The sequence below is a fragment of the Magnolia sinica genome, chromosome 9, assembly GCF_029962835.1.
Source record: "Magnolia sinica isolate HGM2019 chromosome 9, MsV1, whole genome shotgun sequence".
Lineage (NCBI taxonomy): Eukaryota > Viridiplantae > Streptophyta > Magnoliopsida > Magnoliales > Magnoliaceae > Magnolia > Magnolia sinica.
This window is the reverse complement of record NC_080581.1, coordinates 80,304,829-80,328,402: the sequence shown is the minus strand read 5'-3', so window position 1 is coordinate 80,328,402 and position 23,574 is coordinate 80,304,829. Positions and strand designations below refer to the sequence as shown.

General features: G+C 39.5%; 1 pseudogene; it reads right to left on the bottom strand.

Annotated features, from left to right (window-relative positions):
* Positions 1-5,625: 5,625 nt before the first annotated feature.
* Positions 5,626-22,028, bottom strand: LOC131255818 (cellulose synthase-like protein E6; annotated as a pseudogene).
* Between the last annotated feature and the right edge of the window lie 1,546 nt (positions 22,029-23,574).

Here is a 23,574-nt window from a genome sequence, read left to right as displayed (position 1 = left end):
ATGAGACTAAGATCCATAAAAATATAACTTTCACTCTTGATGACAACCCTATCTATGTTTTGAAATATAGGCTAGGTTCAAAGGGACAAACAAGTCAAGTATGTGACTGAAATATACACTAGAAAAAGAAAATTTGAGCCTCATTCCTAAAAGTCTAGTGTTTGGTTTCTGCATTTCATTAGAGGCTGAGTACTAACTCTTAATAGATCTATAAGCAGACTTTGCTGAGATGAAGCAGAATCATCTTTGATAGATCTACCTATATGAGTAGAGAAGTGAGGCCGCTTTTGAAGAGATTGGGATCGTCTCTAGAATACTCATGAAATAAGGATACGCACAAGGCCAGAAATGTGCGAACTTTTAGATCTCCAGTTATATATGAATAGATGTGTGTTATGTGTCCAGTGAGTCATATAAGGTCCTTAGTTCAAGACTAATGGGTCACTAAGTACCTGGCATAACTTTGATACATATACACTAAAGTAAAGGTTCAAATCCAAAAGATACCTTTACTTATGCACCTATTTATACTGATATGTCATTCGTTCTAGAATCTGATTTTATTTTTGAAATTGTGGGGGATTGTTGTGATTTTTATTTTTGAATAAAAAATAAATTTCAAAATAAAAGTTATTTTTAGAAAGTAAATAAATATATTAATTATTTAAACTTTCCATAAATAGTGTGTATAGCCAGTCGGTAAGAGAAGGGGTTTTTGCTTATGCAACCAGGGTTCAAATCTCCTCGAGGACGGTGCGAAGCACCATCCGCGCACGCGCGTGGCGTGGGCTGTAGGGCTACTTGGGCACTTTTTGGCGCTTTATTAGGCGCACGTTCGCATCGTCGCAAGGAGCAATAAGAGCCTTAGTCTTTTTGGCACACGGTTCAATTTTTTGGGCTATGATACCCTGATATTTTATTACCTTTTTTGCTAATTGAGAGTAATTGTCACATGATTGTACATGTGGCACCTATGCCATGTGTCGCTTATGTGGATACAGTTTTTCCTGTTGGAATAACTGCTCCTGTCTGAATGGGTACAGAAATAACTGCCACATGACATAAAGTCATATCTTTTCATGGAAAGGCAATAATTTGCTGTGAATGGGTATGGATTTCTTGAAGAGGCTCTTAAGCACCTCTTCAGGAAGAAATCCATGACCCTTCAGTTGATATAAATCCTGGATACTATAATCCAGAAAAATAGACACTCTTAATCCTTGATATTATACCCTCTTCTGTGCAATTACTCTCGATCTAATCTCTTGCTGAATATTTTCTGAACGTCTTAAGGCATATCAGTGTCAAAACTAAAGACCTGTTTTACACTTAAATATGCAAATTTTCGTGTTGAAAAACGGATTGAGAGTTCATTGTATCCTAAAGACAATTTGCAGATTTTCTTCATTTGCACTTGCTGGAATTTCCAGAAAAAGGGCAGCAAATCTGTCTTGAGAAATCGACTATTCAAGTCGAGCCTTGAATCCGATAGATCTAATCGTTTTCTTCTATCCTCATCCTCCGTTGTGTATTGAATTTTCTAAAAAGTTATGTGTTGGGTGGACCCAAACTTGTGGTCCAGGCGGTTGGATTTGATTTGAGAACTTCTCATATTTAAAAAAGAATAATACATAAATAATTCTAGCTGTACTGAGTCAAGTTGATTTTTTTCATGTCCAGTCTAGTTTTCTCAATTAAAGTTTTGAACTGTAGGTAAAGGAAGTCATTCTTTGTACATTTGTGAATGTGCCTCATTATATGAGATCCAGACCATTCATCAGGAGACGAGGCCTATTATGAACAAACCTGCACCTAAAAATCAGACCCGTCCATTCATCAAGCTGGCTGAGCGTGAATAAGAAAAACAGGCAGCAAGAGGAAGGACTCGGATTCAGTGGCGATCCCTCCACTAAAGAGTTCTCGTTATTGGTCAGTTAGGCCATGATGTTTTATCCACGCTATCGGTCCATTTTTTCAGTTTATATTAGGGCATGAGTCTAAAAATGAGACTGATTCAAATCTTAGGTGAACCATGAAGCCCCGTCCTTAAAAACCTCCTAGGGCCCTCAAATATCAGCTTGATCTAAAGCTTTTGTGCCCCAAAAAGTTTTAAAGGGTAGACGTTTAATTACCATGGTTCCTGTGATGTGGTCCACCTGAGATTTGAATCTGCCTTATTTTTGCACTAATGCCCAAAACAAGCTGTTAAAAAAAATGTATAAATGTCATGGATAAAATACATACATGATTGTGGGGCCCACAACACCCACCACTAAAGGGGTCACTATCGAACCAACTAATAATCTATATTCAATGCAAAAAAAAAGAAAAGTGACCCACTCCGGGAGTGGAATGGCATGATTGTTGTTAGGCAGATCAAAGAAAAGGAACTCCAAATAAAAGATCCAAAAGAAAGAGGATTAAAAGGTACGATGCGCATACTATCACACTTTATATTATATGTGTATTGTGCATACAAATGCTTTAGTACCTGCTTACCACTTTTGGGTTGGCTTGTGATGATTAGGTTTCCTCAACTGAGTCAAATGATCTCTCCTTCCCTCTCTCTTCGAGTAAAAAAGAGAAACCATTTTCTACAGTAAAAGGTATTGATTGGACCCGTCAAAAACCAAACAATCATCACTACCACAGTGCACACATACCCTTTTCAAAAGGAGATCAGACCCACCAACAAAATCTTGAAAATAACGGATCATTATCATGGATGCATGTGGGTTAATCATTGTATTAGGGATTGGGTGCATTGAGAGGCTCTCTCTCTCTCTCTCTCTCTCTCTCTCTCTCTCTCTCTCTCTCTGCATTGAATTTTTTAAAAAAAAAAGGAAAAGAAAAATCCAAAATCATGATCCAGTTATTGACGTATTGTATTGCAATTCAGAACACATGGCATTTATTGTGATTAAAAAAAATTCAGCATTTCTTGACATTATTCTAATGAAATTGCAATGCAGAAACCCTTGAAATATCTTGCTAATTAAATCTGATCAGTCAAAAATGAATTACTCTAAACACATCTGTCTAATTCTCCTCCAATTCAAGGAAACCACATGGCATGCTTATAGCTGTATGGCCATGGAGCAACATGCCTCTCTCTCTCTCTCTCTCTCTCTCTCTCTCTCTCTCTCTCTCTCTCTCTCTCTCTCCCCATGTGCGGCTGTGTATATCTGTATTTTGTGGTTTAATGGAGGTATATTTGTATGAATCTCCAGAAAAAATGGTTTTGCTGCATTCAACCCAGTTCTGCTGAGTCTTGATAATGCGGCTTTCCCGGATTGCAAAAGCTTGTAGCAGGGTTGAGCGATGTTGCCAGAAGTCTGAAGCATGGTTATAGAAAGCCATGGCGGGTTCCGTCATTTGGTGTGCTGAAACTGCATTTTATGAAAAGATAAAAAGTGGGGAGGGGTGTGATTTTCTGATGTATATTTTATATATACTTGGTGTCATTACAAGATGAGGTCTGTTTCCCCTTTTCCCATCGTTTTCTCTCGACATACTTATCTATTTGTATTACTGTTGCAATGTATTTGTTCTGTACCATACTTTAAGGCTGCGTTTGGATGCTTGGTTGAACATAATTGTGATAATTCAAGAGGTTTGCCTGCCCTGCACGCGCCCTCCACACAGCATCCGATGCAAAACCTGTCAAGTGTGCTGAATATCCAAGTGGTGTTTAAGATGTTCTCCATCATGATATGACCTAGCTAAGAATCGGGTGGGTCCACCAGCAGTTTGCATTTGATGTACGTGTGGCTCACCTGATCGAGTGTATCTACCCCAATTTTTTTTGTCGTCTTTATGCACATTTTGAATGTCCAACACCTGAGCCAGGCTTGCCCTTGTTCTGCACATAGAGGTGCGAGTGGGCCCAGTGGATCTTCCATTTTTGTTCCTCTTGATAACCACCCCTAAATTGCAGTTCCACCCGATCTAAATTGGATTTGAAACGATTGAGATTGCTTCTCTGGGGGCTATTCTTTGATCGAATGGAGTGGCGCCTAAACACATTCACACTGACTTTGAATTGAATTATTGCAATTAGATTGAACATCCAAGTGCAACCCGTTTTGTTTTCCTCACGTGTTAGTTTCAGGGCCTTTCTTTCATGACTCCGTTAGGTACCTAATGTGCCGGAAGTTGATGAGTGTATGCAGGGAGCATTTAGCTATTTAGTGTTTAAATTCCATGCTCTACGTCTGGCTAATCTGACTATTCTTGCCCCTATTAATAATGGTCCATGGTTAACCATGTACCACCTGAGGTTTGAGATTATTACTATTATTATTTTTTTCTTTGGCACTTCATTTATGTGTATTTCGGTTTGGAAGACCATGCAAAAGACAGTTTTCTAGTATGGATCTGAATCCATATGTGAGCCCACATGTAGAGAATATGTGGATGTAGATTAGGTACTGCCCCTGCCTGGATTGATCCCTCTTGCTTTCGGGTGTCGGGAATTGATTGGGCAGTATACTGCTGTTAAAGATGAGCCCACAACATGTTTGAAAGTTGACAACATTCTGCCAACCAATCAAATCCATCCATGTGAGGGGCGGAGGAGGTTCCGTCCAGACAGGGCAGTACCCAATCTGGGTCCACTCTATAGTGTACCGAGTGTGAGATCAAAGTTGAACAGATGGTGAAAATAAGAATCATATTCTCATAAGCTATGAAGCAGTGTGGGGACTAAAGGTGAATCTGAGGAAAAAAATTATTATCATTGGTGTCGGGGCTGAAGGTGAATCTGAGGAAAAGTGTGATGGTTGGGGTTGGGGTTGATGGAAATCTGTTGGATATTTAGCATCCTTGCTGGGGTTTAAGCAGGGAAATTTAGAGGCTTGAGAAGCTACAGTGGGGGATTCTTTGGCAAAGCTGCAATGGGCAGAAGAAGTTTCATTTGGTTAATTGGACGGAAGTCCTGCCCTCTTTGCAAGTGATGATGGAGCTTCCATTTGGAGAGGCTCTTTGGAACATGAATCGTTGCTGAAAAATATGGCCTGGAAAATGGATGATGGGAATCCAAACTTCAACAGAAGAGGCAACAAGTTAGAAATATGGTGGGCCATTTGCAAGATGGGGACGATAATCAGGTAAGGGTTGTTGTGCTCAGGGTACAGACCGGATTCAAGCTTTAATGTAGTGTATATACATAAATGGGTAGGCAGTGTCGAGCTTTCATACGGGCCTTTTTTAGAGTGACTTTGCAGTGTGAAGCGCTGGTGAAAGAAATTCTCAAAGAAGAAGAAATTCCAATTCTCATTAATCTTTCTGATTCTTAAGGTCTGGAGACCAAATCCTAAGCTGTGTCATGTTCGCGCTTGTCCGCACTCTATCTTTCATTTGGCGCATATGCCAACCCCTACCTCTTATGTTTGGAAAAATCCTCACAGTTAACTAGAGAGGTGTTATTTGATTGATTCGGAACCAGTTCCCGCAATCGCAGATCAAGATTGAAGACCTTAGTTGCAAGTTAATGCACTGGATTAGAGGCTAGTGTTTTCATTTAATTTTCAGGAAATCAGGGCGTTAGCTGTTGGGCTAAACTTTTCACTTGCCTACTCAATTGCGGTTTGCTGATTCTGCTCTCTACAATTTAGCCGAGGGCCCGCACCTTCAAAACCAGTTTGAGGCCTAAACCTGTTTTGTGCCAAACCAGTGTGGTGCGTTGGATGCACTTTGCAGATCCTGTCTGATCCCCCACTCGATGAAATAAGCATTTAGAAACCCCCTTTCGGAAAACCAATGAATGAAAAAAGCAAGCTTGAAAATCCCTTTTCCAGAACCTCTTTTGGCGAAATTGCCTCTAAACGGCCCCTAAGGTGCACTTCACCACGTCTTTTGCTTAGGGGATTCCATTCCTCTTCTTGAAAGTTCGCATCCCATCCCCATTGTTCCCAGTGGCATGGTCCACCTGAGTTGTGGAGCTGGATATATTTTCCCTCATTGCCTGGAATCAAGGATAGATCTCAATGGTTAAGAGTGGGTTTTACATATACAAATGGCAGGTCTCATAGAGCTTCAGTGTTTTAAGTGCATAAAACAAGTCGTGTAGACGATTCCGGTCCATAAAAATGAAATATTTGATTAATGGGTTCAACTTGAAAACTATGGTTTTGATGTCTGCATCAAAATAATCCTGAATGTTATATATGTGACCCATGCTCTAATGCATGGGTGTTAGACAAGCCAGCATAGCTAAACCAATAGATGTAAATGCAACTGAGGTAGGCAGGCGGCCCATGTCCTTGCGCAAGAAGAGCCCTTGATAGATAGGCCAGTTGATGATGACCAACACCCCGCATAGAACAAACTGAAACACCAATGCCTCTGTATCTCCCACTTCATCACCCATGGCTACCCTCTTGATTCCACCAATTAGACAGAAGAGGTTCAACATCGCCAACGTCGCTAGGATAGTGAATATGGGAGAAGTGGACCCAAACTCCATGATCTCCTGTTCATACCTCTCGGCCACCTCGTCGTCGGTTGACTTCGCTGTGATCGAAAATGCTGATTTGGCAAGCCCGGATAACCGGAGTGCGACATCGATGTTGGCAAAGAAGTATGCCGACGTCCTTCTGTAGAGCCAAATTCGTTGTTGGTTCCACCATGACTCGACTATATCTCCCAACCATAGTCCCTCACCTAGGCTGTATGCGTGCTTTGCGATGGTCACATATGCAAAGGCTATGAACCATGGGCTTGAGATCTGAAGGGGGAAGCAAAATTTCAACATGAACATCACATTCAATAGTAGTTTAACTCGACTTAATGTGTAGTCGAGTTGGGTTACCTTGAAGACTGGGATGAGTCTTTACTTGACTCGACTCTATATTAATAATTAAATTAATATTGTTTTTAAACATTTCTAAATAGTTATATATAAATCAAATGTAAAATAACGGAAGGACGTGAAAATACATGGTCTTGGGTTTGAAACCCATCCCCTTTAGAGTCGACTTAGTGAGTTAACTCAATGAATCACACAGAGTCAAGGTCGAGTCAGGCTTAAAATTGTCCATGGTAGGACCTACTACATGGACAGTTTGGATAATATATAGATACTGAAACCAAGTGGGTTCCAGAAAAATATAATTGGAAAAAAGAACCATTCATCATGTTGATTGCACCTTTGTTCTTTCAATCTCTTTTAAAAATTCCCTTTTGATCAGATGATACCATCCTGTCAATGGCCATGGAAATCTACGGGCTGTATTGATTATATGGTGTAAAACGGGTTGTGGATTCGTTCATGGCTAAAATGGATTGAAGAAAAGAAGACAAGAAGGATCGACATCATCACGTCTTTTCCTGTGTTAGTTGGTATTAAAGTAAGGGTTTTTCTTACGGATTAGTGGCTTCTAACAATAGATCGGGCACAATTCTATAGATAGTACTCTAGAAAATTATCCTTTAATAGTGATAGCTTTCAAAACGGTGTAGTGAGACAATCGACAAGTCACATAAAAGGGTTTTTTTTTGGATTACTTTGTTAGTACACACCCATGTCAGTACACACACTCCATGTTAGCCACCCCCACTAGGGATCGATACCAAGACCTTAAGTGTTGAAATGAGGTATCTCCACTCAGTCTGCTAGTTGAGCTATGGATTTGGGTGTAAGTCACGTAAGGGTTGCAGGCTGCCATCAATCGCATGACGGATGCCCTATGGCAATTGCGTGTTCGTGGCGATGATCCACTTTCGGTAGGCGCTCAAATTCACAATCGTGCTTATCACATGATGATGCCTCAACTGAAATGGTATGTGGGAAAAGCAGTGTAGCGGTGTCCCATGTGTTAGACATCCAAGGGGCGATCACAAAACACTGGACTATACACTCCATTGCCGATCCTCAACGACCCTTATACACTTGGAAACCTTATACGATGCATTTCGGGTGATAAACCCAAGCAGTGGAACTTGACCTTGGCTCAGGTGGAATTCACATTCAATAACATGCTGAATTGTCCCACCCTGACAAGTCCTCATTTGAAATTGCATGTGGACGAGTGCCTCGACATACTCTTGATTTGGTTCGTTTGCCGAAACTTTCGGGCATGAGTGTTACCGCAAAACATATGGCGGACCGAATCATAAGTGTACACACTAATGTTCAGGCCCAGTTGAAGGCATCCAACGAGAAGTATAAAAAAGGACTAACACACATTGATGTTTGAAGGTATTCAATGTGAGTGACAACGTGATGTTTCATCTGTGCAAAGAAAGATTTCCAATTGGGACATACAATAAGTTGAAGTATAAGAAGTTTAGATCGGTACCTATCCTCCTAAGATCAATGAAAATGCTTATGTTGTTGATCTTCTCGAAGACATGAATAACTCACACATGTTCAACATAGTGGACCATACGATTATTATTCACCAAATATAAAAAATAATTCAAGGATAAGTTATTTTGAAATGGAGGGAACTAATGTAGAACAGGTCATAGATTTGTTCATGGCTAAAATAGACCGAAAAAAAGAAGCGAAGAAAGATCCACCTCATCACGTCCTTCCCTGCCTCATTATACCACAAAAGTACCCACTTATGCGTTAGTAATGCTGGCCTATTTCTTATATTCGAGTAAATATACTAGAAGAAACCAATGGTCCAGACACATTAAGGATTGAACATTGGTTTCGTGTACTATATCGGTCCTAGAACCTATAGCCTATGTATGCGTGCGTGTATGAAAAATTGTTTGAGAGAGAGAGAGAGAGAGAGAGAGAGAGAGAGAGAGAGTCATACCTTTGGGAATAAGGAAATGCCATTGAGAAGGGCAAGGGATGGGACCACAACATAACATAGTGTTGGGACGGCATTGAGAGCCCATGCATTGTAAGTAGCATAGCTCATTTGAAGTCCTAGCTTTATCTTGCCATGCCCTTGTATGAATGGACAATGCTTTGTGAGTAATATTTGAAGGTGTCCTTCTCCCCATCTCTTATTTTGCACCAATGATTGTAATAAGGTTGTAGGTGCAACACCCAAGAATGCTTTCCTTGTTGGGTTGAGATATATAGATTTCCACCCCCTACATTGAATTGCCAAGCCTGTTATCACATCCTCCACTGGACACCCATATTTCAATCCCATCTACACATTTCAAGTACACGAAAGCTCATGAGAGAGAGAGAGAGAGAGAGAGAGAGAGAGAGAGAGACCTCTTTTCCCCACTGAGTATTCTCTTCACAAGTGCAGCTTGCAAGACCTTTGGCTCTATCTTCCAACTCCATTGCACTTCCCTTTCCTCCCCCTTCCATTCCTTCTTTCCATTCCTCCTTGTATTCCTCACTATACTTCTTCCCACATAGACTCTCCCTCCTAAAAAAACATCCTGTCCCAATGTACAATGGCCCTCCATATCCATCAACACCGTGGTATTCCACCTACATAGCCAAGCCCATTTAATGATCCATCATTTTGATCATCATAACCATTGATTTAGTGGACCATTACCCATATGCAAAATGATCAGACTATGGTAATTAACCATCTGATCATAACCCCACAAAATGAATGGTTTACTCAATGATTGAACGACCGGATGGCCGAGATTGTCTGATCACTTTGATTTTGGATGTGGCCCACCAGAGAACTTTAATGATCAAATTTGTAATACTTACCCCGAAAAGTATCTTGTGGGAATTACTATAAATATCATTCTTAGTGAGATTATCAAAGCACTGAGGGAATTGTACGTAAGCGATTTCATGACCCTTCTCTTCATCCATGAAAAAACACAATATATCTCTCACCGTTCCCGCATTGTTTGAGTACATGTCGCAGTCTACAGTCAGGATGATTGGCCCGTTGCTTATTATCGACGACACCCGTATCTGCAAATTCAATCACGGTGATCATGATCAATGGTGAGGATCATTGCGATATGTGGGCCCTACATGAGTTTCTATATGCGGACGCTCATGTGCACGAGAGCTTACATGCACTTGCATACACACATGGATGTTTCTACAGGTGGGCCCCACCGCATAGATGGCCTCCATGTAAAATAACGATGGCTGGTTTTAGAAATTGCTGCGAATGATAGATGTTTGGCCTGCTTGATGAATGAACTAGCATGGTCTCTAGCTAGGCCAAATAATTAACTAGGTGGGCCCACCTTATGCATAGATCTGTTGTCCTGAATATGATACAGGCCGTCCAGCCGAGTACAATTGCCCAGGGATTCTGCAAAACTCTCATGTATGTATGCCCAAAATGCCTAATGTCTGTCTGCACTATGGATGGAAATGGGCTGGGTCGTCCGGCAGCTTTAGACCCAAAGGGATCGATATGGGCCTATAAAGCCCAATCAATTAGAGCATGAGCCCTGGGCCTAGGTCTGCAACATTTTCTATGAAGATTTAAACAAACACCAGATAAAAGACCCATTTACTATGTTGTTTGATGAGCTTGGACCTGTGGCCAAAGGCCTAATTATTAAATGGGCCGGACCCATGTCTTCTTTTCGGCCCAACTATTAATCGGGTCTGGATCACGCTGACCTTTGACCTTGCCTGTTTTCACCCTTAGTCTGCACGTGTTTCCACAAACAAGCATGTAAAGATTACCAATGCATTCAAAGCACCAGCTTTGAAGTTGTGGGGATGTTGAGGTCTCTTCTCACGTGCCATGTACACGAGTGTTGGCAATGTCGATCCTTCAGTATCCACAGCATTCGGGTCCCTCCCATCAATTAATATCTGTATATATTATTAGAAAGATCAATAAATAATTAGATGGTGGTGACTCACTCACTCATACTACGGTACATATGTACGTCCATCCAGACCGTTCAAATTGTACGATCCATTGTGGATGGAGCATACCCTGAAAATCATACAGCTGATCCAAATTGTACCATCCAACAGGTAGCTATAAAATGTGACGGTTAGAATTAATATTCTCAACTTTGGAAATTCAATGCCCAAAAGGCAAATATTTTAGCTCGTTTGCTTGTATATTTCATTCAAACCCGTGATCTCATGCTCTGGATCACTATAGTGGGTTGAGTCACCATTATTTTAGAAATGCTGAAAAACGATTACTTACAGTGTTAATGCCAAAGGAAGGTCTTTTTATTTTATTTTTTATTTTTTATTTTTTACATCTTAACCCCCACTTTGGGTTATGCACGAAAATAACTTCAAACTATTTTCATAAAACTGCCTCTCTTTTTAATATACTTACACTTAATCACCTGTGTCAACTTTGGTGGATGGACGGTTTAAAAAAGTGATTGATAGGTGTAAAAATTATATTTTTACACTTGATTTTACATTTACCTCCTCACTATTTCCTTTTCCGTATCCAACTTAGTTTTACATTTGCCTTACTTTTGGGCCCACTCCTTGGTACAAGCTATCATATATGAGACTAATCGCAGGTGGCCCAAAAGGTGGGCATTCAATGAAAATAGTTTAAAAGTATAATGTTTCTCATCTATGGTCTAAAAGATAAGTGGTTATTTGAAAAAGTTCTTTGAAAAAAAAGAAGATGAAAGAAGTAGGAAAATGAGAAGTGATCTAGATGCTTTTTGTAGTACTTAAAAGTTATAGTGCCCTAGCTGGATCGGGACACTTGAACTCCTTGATTGATGGATTTGGACTGTTTATCATAGAGGCCGGATCCTCAGTTTGCGTCAAAGTAAGAAAATCATGGTTGTTGCAATTTAATTGGACTGTATTATTATACACTGCATTTAATACTGTATTGATGATTGTCACGGACCAATGACAATATAGGAAAGCAAGAAAGTTATGTTTGACACAAATAAAGGATCCTTACTCTTTATCGTGACCATCACATAATTCATGAGTTGTCGCTGAAAAATGTTGCCATAACAGTAACTTATGGTACTCTATGGGAACTGGATCACTTTCCTTTCAAAAAGAGAAGTTGATACTCTGCCAGCAGATAATGCTTGATACTCAGGCAGTTTAAAGTTGTATGCTGGCATTAGATGAGTTGAAGAAATGATTACATACAGCCAGTCAACATGTCACATTTGTAGAGTATCCAATTCCAATTTGAGGAGATGGCTCAGACCATGATGTTCAGGCGATGTGAAAATTAGGCCAATCCACTCATACAGTGGAACACAACATTAAAAAAAAATGGATTGTATGATCAGTGCGCTTTTGTGGCCCACCAAATGACTGGCTCTGCCTGATTTTCATATGAAGTAAATATCATGTTGTGGCCCATCTTTTGCATGGACTAAGTGCTCTACACTGGAAGCATATTGACAAGAAAGAATAGTTGCATCCCTTGCTTGCTGGCCGCTTCAAAGACATTGTGCGCTAGCTTTCGTTTTTTCAGTATGGCTTCCAAGTTTATTAATAAAATTTCTTCTAATAAAAGGATCATATGTAATGATTTCTGTTTCAAGCTTAGAGTGAAAACAATGGCATTTTTCCTATTTTAATGAAATGGAATTAAAGATTTACCTGAACAATGGCTTGATGGTTGCGAGAATTTTCTACCGATTACCACTCAGCAAAACCTTTGTGCTCGGCTCGGATTTCTCCTGGGATGCGGCCCAACCTAGCTGCAGCGTCGATCCGATTCGTCATTTCTTCGTACAATTTCTATGAAAAACAAACAAACGTATTTTGAAATTTTTATAGAGCATGGATTTGAGAAGAATTAGAGTTTCATGCTCCGTGATAAGTCGGTCCAATGTCTTATTGATGGCATTACTTCAATGACAAATGCCCAAAAATTCTCCTAAATTGAAAAGATCAACATATTTAAAATACAAAACTGTTTACAAGGATTGGTTATCTTTGGAAAGAGAAATACTTTAATACTTTTAATACTTTGATAGAGTGTGATGATGGATGATATAGGCAATTCATAATTTATGAGAAATTGCATACATGCCATGAATAAATTCAAAATAATCATTCAAATTATGCCCACGGTTTAGATGTATCATGAAAAAAGATATTATTGTTATATGGTAATCCATTTATTAGATTGCTAGACATTTATTGGACAGTTAAAAATAAAAGCCATCCAATGGTCTTATTTCAAATGGTAAGTGTACATAAATAGGAGGTTCCGATAGTTTAACCAGTCCAATTTTCAAACTGTAACTTAGGGATTAATTGTTTCACAATTTACTCACTTTAATTTGAATTAATACATGTCATTATATCATTTCCATACACAACTAGGGTATCAAATAACTCCCATTCTACAAAAAGGTAGAACTTACTCCTAGCAAATAAATAAAATAATTTCTAAACATGCTTTATATGTGCTAAATGTTAGAAAAATGTTGGATATATCAAAAAATAATTAAAAAAAGTTTAATTACATTGTTTCACTAGGCTGAATCATGTAAAAATATACGTTGTCTTTATTAAAGCGTGATTTGCCTCTTTATCAATTGTTGATGGGTTACATGCGAATTACTTCTAAGATAAGACAAGCCTGTAGCAGATCTTCTGGTAGAATCAAACAGTGGATATGATTACAATATTCTATGAAGGAAATGCTATCTGGAGAATCTGATGGAAATTGAAAGATTTGTGTTTGAGATAATTGAATTTGGACTGGAATGGTCCAGTTTATATAGGCACCAGGGAGTGGACCGTTGCTAGGTGGCCATCAATGGTTCAAAACGTTTGAAAAATGTTTCTCACCGTTGATCATTAATTTCAGTCGTTTCTGGTCATTGGATTGGAAGATCTGACCATTGGATCATCATGACTCGTCCGTTTTTGGATCATTGTGGCTTTCAAGACATCTATCCGTTTTCATAAATGGTTGGCCATTTCAGAAGTGTAAGGTGTGCCAACCAGTGCCACTACAGCCATACTGCCCACATCCATGCCCGTACATGCGTGTGTTTCAGTGCGTACATGCAATTAGGGCATCTCAATATCCAAAACTCCAAGTAAGAATACTATACACACATTCACATATATACCCCAAAACTCTTCATATCATTTCCAATGTGGGACAGAAGTACACACCGCACTTTTCCTATTTGAAATTCCCGAAAATCGTTTTAGAGGCAAAATTCTAAAAATTTTAAATTTTGAATTATTTTTTCAAAAACCACAAATTTCAACACTAAATGTTTTACATGTTTGACCATTAATTACATTCAAACACCCCACATATGCCACCATCAATATTCAAGAGTCCAATATACGTCGCATGTGACAATGCATGCATATACTATATGTGTTGCATACTGTTGGGTTTCAATTTGAACACAATCACAAGTGTACTATATGGCTAAGATTTGATTATACGTATGCGAGTATGTGTGTGTCGAACATGCTAGAGTCATAAACTACTCAGGTTAAACCAAATGTTGTGTGACCTCGAGTGTCGAAATAGTCAGATTAATACCAGATTTGTAGAGATTGGCCTCACTGCTCAGCCATCAATAGACAAATAATTATGCAATTTGTAAAAGAGAGTTAATCATTCAAATGGGTTCCTTTTTCATTGAGAGTAAAGACTTTTTATTACAATGGTGATAATTTTGCGACATTTATCAACAAAATAAACTATTAAAGAAAAGTAGGAAATATAATGCCTAGTGCTAATTTTATTGAACAACATAATAGTACATTATAATCAACAAAAAATAAATAAAGCAGAAAAAATTATTGACGACAATTTGAGTGGGCAAAGTGGTCATGGGTGGTTGACAATCTTATAGACCTAGGACGATCATATAACTTGAACGATCATGATATGATCGTGGTTTACCCAGCAAGTAGTGGCTCTGGAATTACTAAGAACTTAGGGGCGTTTGGCACATGGGATTAGGTGGGATGGAATTGCATTTGGTCCCGTGCCAATTCCACTCAATGTTTAGGAAGACTGGAAAAGATTGGAATTAGATCAGATGGAATTGCATTGGGTCCCGTGCCGATTCCACTCAATGTTAGCACGTTGTGTAGGTCCCACTATGATGTATGGGCTATATCCACATCGTCCACCCATTTTTTGAGATCATTTTAGAGCATGGGCCAAAAAATCAAATAGATCTAAAGCTCAAGTAGACCCCATCATAGAAAGCAGCGTAGATTGAATATCTACTGTTGAAAACTACTTTGGGGCCACATAAGTTTTGGATCTGCCTCATTTTTAGCCCATGCTATAAAATGAGGTTACAAAGCAGATGAACGGTTTGGATATAACACATGTGTTATTCTCAATAGTTTCAAATGATGGTGGTACCACCATATTACAAACATAGCATGAAATTAAACTTATCCCACGGTAGGGGGACAATCCCTACCCTACCTAATAATTATGTTTTTTGAATCCCATCCCACCTAATCCTTCCCAATACCATGCGCCAAACACCCCCTTAGGGATGTAGGATCTAATGACGAGGTCATGAATGGAGCTAGTTAAACGAATTCCGACTGGGTGCAGTAATGCTGGCTAGACAGAAGTGGAGAGTCTAAACTAAGTTATATTAATTAATCTGAATTTGTTGCCACATTGTATTGGATAAAAGTGGAGATGTTAAATTAGGTTAAGCTAAGCTAAGATAAATATTCATGTTAAACGAAAATTTTGATAAACAACATTAACCTATATATTAAAATTATTTGATTGGATTTATGAGTACATATAGCTTTTATTCTTGATTGCTTAGGCATAGCCTCATGTATGATCCCTTAGCCTTCGGGATCGATGGGTCAAATATCGTTAGTATTGCCGTATTTACTAAAACTGTTGTATGATCCCTTAGCCTTGGCTTAATACACTTTTATTTTAAGATAAGGCTAGTTAACCATTATATTGTCGTATTTACCCATATTTTTATTTTTTTACGATTTTCTTTTATCAGTGCATCACTTGGCTACTTGTGAATATATGTGGCAAATTAAATCTTAACACGTGTCACTGGGTATCTTATGTTGGATTAGCGTGATATTTAGAAACTGTTACAGCTTGTATCTTTTAGCCACCTGTCACTGGAAGGATGACAGCTTATACGGTTTTAGTCATGCGTCCATTTCTAGATGATATAGCATTCTATTAGATGACACGTGTCTTTAGTAGAGGTGACCTTCACATCCATATAATATTTTTACTATGTTTCATGATTATTATTTTTTACCTCGATATAAAGGTATGCTTGATTTCCCACATTCAGGGTAAATGCCCGATGACCATTGTTACAATTTCGTATTTCTGCTTTGAAAAACACTCTAAAACAACTGTCGTAGAGAAAACCGTGGAAGCAGTCACACTCGCCGTTGTAACATTTATAGGGTCCACCGTGATGTATTTTTCAGATCCAACCTATTCATAAGTTAACAAAGAGATAGGTGAAGTGAAAACAAAAATACCATCTTGATTGGAAACATCTATGCCCTAAAGAAGTTTTGAACGGTGGATGTCACTGTACCCATTGTTTTCTATGGTGGGGTCAACTTGAACTTTAGATCTATTTTATTCTTTAAGTGTGTACACATAGCTTGGTGATGGTACTTTAGTAGCAATTTGACTATTGACCTTGTCAGTATCTAATCAACATCCTATATATTTGGCGAGTCCGGATCCTCTGTTATCAGGTCAACAGAGAACTCCTAATACCCAAATTCTCATTGGTCCACGTCACCCCTCACTAAAAAAATAAAAATAATAAAAAAATAAATAAATAACAGCTTCGGACGCCAAACCATTAGGGTAACAGGAATTCTCTGTTGACCTGATAACAAAGGATCCCGACTCATATTTGACAGCATCCTTGATTTTAGTGTTTGTTAGTATCTATCCTACATCTCATGTATTTGATAGCATCCTTGATTTTAGTGCTTGTTAATATCTTTGATTTTAGTATTGAAAAATATAGGAGTCACGACACATTACTCACCAAAGAAAATAATCATTGCTCATTTCCCCTGCATTTACATTTATTTAAGAAAATCAAACATGCCTTTAAGTGTGTAGCATATTATTTACCGGGGCTGGCAGTTACTGATCGTGTCTGACATACGAGAAATAAAATAATTTTATGAATTAACTAGCTTACACGGACAAGACAGCCCCCCAGGTGCAACTTTGCTTGATTTAAAACACTAGATGCCAGACAGTTCAATTAACTCATCAAAACCGTTCATAAGGTCTATCACACATCCATTGCCTACCATTAAAAGAAAAGGACATACATTGGACAATTCTAACCTTTTGACATAGGGCGACCCAGTGAGGATGCATGATGTATGTGATGACATGTTGGGGAATGGATGTATGTGTGACAATTTGGATGGTCTGGATTGATCTACGTTTGCGGTTAATAAACAATGTGGAATATATATTACCTTGGTTAACAGCCATTCGTTGGCGTGCTCAGGATCATGCGGCTCAGATGTTGTGCCAAAATAGACGGCCGGTGATGTTGAGTCCACCTTGAATTTCCTGCAAAATGGGATCCAATGCTTCGCAAAGCGGGACGCCTCTAGTAGAGCGTAGAATGTCAGATCTGACCCACCATCATCGGAGAGGTAGACGCTCAGCTTCTCCGGCGGGTAATCGTAGGCCATGACTGAAAGAACGGTGTTGATCACGAGTGTGGGTGGTTCTATTATAGGGTCCGCGGTGCACACGAAAATATCCACCCTCGGCAATTCATCTTCGTATCTGCACCGTTAAAATTTTTTATTTTTAAAAGAAAGAGATAAATTAAGAGGACAAAAATGGAATCTTATACCATCTACGTGAAAGGCCTCTTTAAAGCCGTCTGATCACAAGAATCACGGTTTTGATCGGACGGCTGTATGAAGTGGCCTTGTATGGCATCATTCTCCTTGTAGAGTCGTCTGATCACAAGAATCACGGTTCCTTAGAAGGATGTGACTCATGATCAATGTACGCGGCACAAGTTTAAAGCAATCGAGACCGTCCAAAACATATCGATCAGACGATCTCAACTGAGGCCAATCGTTCAGTAATCCAAAACATTGATACGGTGGGATCCACTGTTAATTGCCCATTACTAAAAAATATACTATCTTGGAAGATCCTAGCCGCGTATTTGTCACCTGGTTGCACGAATGCATAATCCAGACCATCCACATTTCGTACCTTACTCAAAAGAATGATGTAATATATATCAATCACATGGGGGGCCACCAACATTGTGAATTCTGGCCATTGGCGCTTCATTAAAAAAAAAAAAAAAACTTGGGACTGGGGTTACTTTGTCTAATGTGAGAGAAAAAGACTTCACGCGCATGAAATCTGTGCCGTCCATCAGGTAGACCACCACTTGTTCGGTCCTGATCCAATAAATCAGGTTGATTTAACACTCAGGTAGGCCACCTAACTGGTGAGATGATCTGGGCCCTATATTTAGGCCCATAGGCCGATCAGTCTCATTTTTGTCATACGAATATTGGTTTCCAATTTTGCCCTTGATGAAACGACGTTCGTTAAGCCACACGTGTGTAGAGCAGTGGGGATCTTCGCAGAAGCATACGTGTCAGTATGGCATTTATGTGGAAGATCTGAGCTTTTCACCATTTGTGGGTTAGATCTTCTGGCCGAAAATTTGGATGTTCCAGTCCTCACGTGGGCCACACGGTACAAGACAAATAGACGGCCAGGAAAAAAAATGTTTTACCATCCCATTTTATACGCTGTTGCCCACCCGAGGAATCAACGGGCCTGATTTTTGGGTGAGAATAGGAAGTACGCACACGTGTGGTTGCGTGAGGGCGGGTAGGGTTCTACACGCGTGTGAGCTTAGAAAACCTTTCATAGGAAATGGGACCCATGATTTTGTAATCCAGACCCTTGATGTAGTGTCTCCATGGTGGATTCTGTAATCTTAAGGCTTGGATGAGAGAGAGACAGACGGTTAGGATCAACGGTCTGGATAACTGAACCATGGGCCTACCTTCTGGGATGGATGGGGGGTAGTCCTTTGACTTGGGGGATGAGGATCGTCCAACTATTATGATTTTGACCAATGAACTGTCTAGATCAATTTAAAGATATGGCCCATATTCTGCGACGGTTGTTCACTGATAAGATGGCTATGATTGTATTAATATAGCCCAATTTTCGGTTAGTGGTCAATCAATGTCGGAGGGTATAGGATGAGCGGTCTGGATCTCGTCCAGGTACGTCCGGTGGACAGCAAACCAAGTGCAAGTACCGATGTCATTTTGGTCATTTACTCACAAGGGTCAGGGATGAGCGGTCTGGATCTTCATGTTATATTAGCCAGCGGCCAGTACCGGAGGTCTGTGGGGCCCTATGTATTGTATGTATGACATCTATTCTGTCCATCAGGTGCATCCCATCATGTTTGCCTTGTGAGCTAAACAACAGCCCAATACAAAATTTAAGTGGGCCACATTTTATGGAAGAATGAAAAATCTGTTCTAAAATATCTAAATTGATGCGTTGTGGCCCACTGGAATTTTGGATGCCGCTCATTCTTATATTGTTTATTTATCCTTGTGAGGTACACTAGATGAACGGTTGGATTACCCTAAACAGCATCTGAATATTTCTAACGTGTGTGTCCTTGTCAACATTTTTCCTTTCAGACGGGCCCATATGAGGTGCAGAGCAGGTTGAATCCTGTCCTCATGACCTAACATCAATGGAAGGACCTGATGGACGGAGTGGATGTAACACTCAGAATGTATCTCGGCCAGAGAGGATGTGTGGCCTCTCCGCCAAAAACGAGGATCCCCCATGTGGGAGCGGATTAGGTGAGACCCCGGGCCCACCCAAGACGGTGCAACCGTCACCGTGGGGCACACTTTGATGGATGTATTCTGCATCCATGCCGTCCATCCGTTTTTCCAGATCATTTTAGGGCATTATTACAAAAATGAAGAAGATTCAATTATCATCTGGACCATGCGGTAGGAAAGAGTGGTGATTGACCATTAACAGGCCATAAAAGTTTTGAATCAAATTGATATATGTCTTTTCCCTTGGTCTAGGCTTACGTGATCTTATCAACAGATTGGATGGAAAATAAACACTACTGAAACATTAAGGTGCACCTTAATGGTAGGGTTTTCAATCACCATTGTTTCCTATGGTATGTTGCACTAGATAATTAAATACTCAAGCAGAGTTAGCTCGGTGACTCGCTTGGCTCTGCTCGAAAAAGCTTGACTCAACTCGGCTCGAAATGAGTTCAAGCCGAGCACAAGTTGATTTTTGGTGCTCGAAATGAGTTCGAGGCTTCGAGCTGAGCACGAGCTTGACCCAGGTTGAATCGGCTCGACTTGAATACTACTCGAACTCGGCTCGACTCAGTACAAGGTATATATACTATTCCAAGTACAAAAAACTCTATCCCTTTTCAAATCTACCTAGCCCAGGCCTCACCTAATTCGCTCCCGTTCTTTAAATGGTGCGAAACTAACACAGGAGTATCAAGCCAGTGGCATGGTTGTAAATACAACTTTTTAAATAATTTCGATTGCGAGACCTTCTCTCCCAAGCAAAATCCCAAATTCATTGTAATCCCCAACTCCTTCCAGAAGCATCCTCTTTCCCAATCTCGGTTCTTCACTGCTCCAAGAACCATTCATCATAGTTCTTGAGGTTTGCATCTTTCTCTCCCTCTCTTTCTGACTAGGGTTTTTCATGTAATCACTGATTGTTTGTGTTTTGATCAGGCGACCATGATCTACATTGACAATTCGGAATGGATAAGGAACGACGACTACTCCCCAACTCGATTCCAAGCGCAAGCTGATGCTGTTAATCTCATCTGCGGCGCTAAAACACAGGCAATGGAGATCTCCCCTTCCTTTTTCATCATCTCTCCATGTTTTTGTCGAATCAGGTTTTGAATCATTTTCCTTTCTAGGGTTTCTTTGAAGACTTGAACTCAAACTTGACTCGAAAACTCTGCTCGAACTCAGCTCGAAATTTGCTCGAACTCAGACAAGCCGAGCACAAGCTAGCCAATACTCAGTTCGGCTCGACTCGTGTACACCTCTACTGATAATTGGATCTGCTTAATTTTTTGTGTAATGCCATAAAATAATATGTAAAAACGGAAACAGTATGGATACAAAATACATACATCAAAGTGGGCCCCACGGTAAGGGTTGCACTGTCTTGCATTAATCCAGGGTCTCGCCTAACCCGCTCCCCTCCCATGTGGCCCACATGTAGAGATGATACGAAGATCGCATCCATCCATCTTTTAGCAATCCAAGATACCATCCTTTTTCCATCTTCGATGATACAATCAATATATATATATATATATATATATATATATATATATATATATATATATATATATATATATATATATATATTGATTGTCAGATGGTAGGAGTTCTGATTGAGTGGATAAACTTTTATAGTAATCCTTTTCTAATCTATATATGGCTGGGATGATCAAATCAGTCCTTGATTTACATGATCAGATCGGATGACGATTGTGACCAATTCATTTATCCACTCAATCTTGACCATCCATTTTCCATGCTACTGGTCAAATCCTTAAGAGAATAGGTGGTTCAAGTTGATTGGGCATCATTTAAAAGGTTTAGAGCCGTCGATCATGTCCCATGAGTGTATGTATACATGTGTTATATATACATATATATTTTGCATATATACCGATATAAATACATACACACATACATGTATGTATGTGTAAGATTCATGTATCCATGATAGGTGTTTGTTGAGCATGAGTAGAACGGTACATACCTGTTGGAGAGCCTTTCTTTGAAGGTAGAACGATAGATAGGCCTCAAACGTACTGATTGAGTGAAAATCCAATAGATTCCAAACCAAATCTCAACTCCAAGCATGCCAAACCATGCCCACCTCAACCCTTCTTTTGGAACATGAGTTGCTCTGTACATCCAAATCATACAAACGCCTACAAATACCGAAATTGCATAAATCTTAAATGCAATCCTACCTTTTGCTTCCTTAGTTTCAAAGAGAGATGCATATCCTTCTTTTCCCATCCTCTCTCTCTCTCTCTCTCTCTCTCTCTCTCAGGGGTATGTCTAGATACTCATTCCATCACATATGGAGAGAGTAGATGGGAAATGATCAGGTGGGGCCAGGGAATTTGGTAGATTCATCTTACAACATGACACGTGGAAAATAATACACCAAGTAAGTCTACTGTAGCATGGATGGGTTGTTTCTCAGAAGTCGCATCCGCCGTCTGATTTCTAGCCATTGGATTGATGGTGAAAGTAGGAATAGTAATTGAATATTCAACGGGAAATATTGAAGAAAAGTGAGTTTAAATAGGAATTATCTAATGGGTTTCAATTTTAAATAGATAAATCTACCAAAAAAAAAACAAATCTAATTAATATAAATTTTACATTGGATACATTTTTAAAAACATTCTCAATAAGCTACCTCATTAATTTAATTAATTATCAATCCAATAATTTCCTTACCATTTCTGTTAAATTTCGTAATGGCCGCTATACAGCCAAATAAGTCAATTGCATGGGTAGTCCCCATGGTTGATGTTCATGTGAAATCCATTCTAACGACCAGTACTGCTTCACCCCATGTTAGGCTTAGGACTCAAAAACTCAGCGAAAATGATTAGGAACAGTGTATATATGCAATGCTTACCTTCTCTCGTTTGAATCACAAATGGGCCTGAGTTTTAAACAGCATGCCTAAGTTTTGGCATGGCATCTAATAACTGGAATGGATTTTATATGATTATTACGGTGGACCTTACAAAAATTAATAGTGGACATCTCTTGCCCAACCATTTCCTAGTGTGGCTCACTTGAATTACTAGTTAGCTAATTTATTTATTTATTTATTTATCTTTTTAACTTTGTGCAAGTGTTGATCTCTGACTATGAAACCGACTGTGATGTATTTGTCTTATATCATGTCATCCATCCGTTTCACTGGCTCATTCCAAGGCAAGAGTCTAAATATACGGCGGATCCAAATCTCAAGTAAACCACGCCATAGAAAACTAGTGATTGAATACCTACCATTAAAATCTTATTAGGGACCAAGCTGATATTTAAGTGGTTCATTAGAAGTTTTAATTGGTCATTCACCACTGTTTCCTATCATATGGTCCACCTTTGGATCTATTAGGTTGCATTTTCGAACCTGTACCCTAAAATGAGCTGACAAAATAGATCAACGGTGTAGATATAAGACATTTACCTCAAGTGGGGCCCAACATCAGGATCCAACGACCTTGGTGGTTATGGGAATCCACCGAAGCCTCATCCTCTGTTGGGGACCGGTCCTTGTCAGATTGCTACTGATTAGGTAATGATGTGCTCACCACCCTTTACCATAAAACGGTGGGCCCCACAGTCTTCACACTATGGTAAAAAATGAGATATATCCAAGTCTCAAGTGAACAACATTACATGAAACAGTGTTGAATGAGTCTAGACCATTAAAAACCATTTGGGGGCCATAAAAGTTTTGGATCAAGCTGATCTTTGTTTTTTTTCATTCATCTGGGCCTGTATGACCTGATCAACAGATTGGATGTCAAATAAACAGTACGGTGGGCCTTAGGAGGATTTTAATGGTGGATATCCAATTA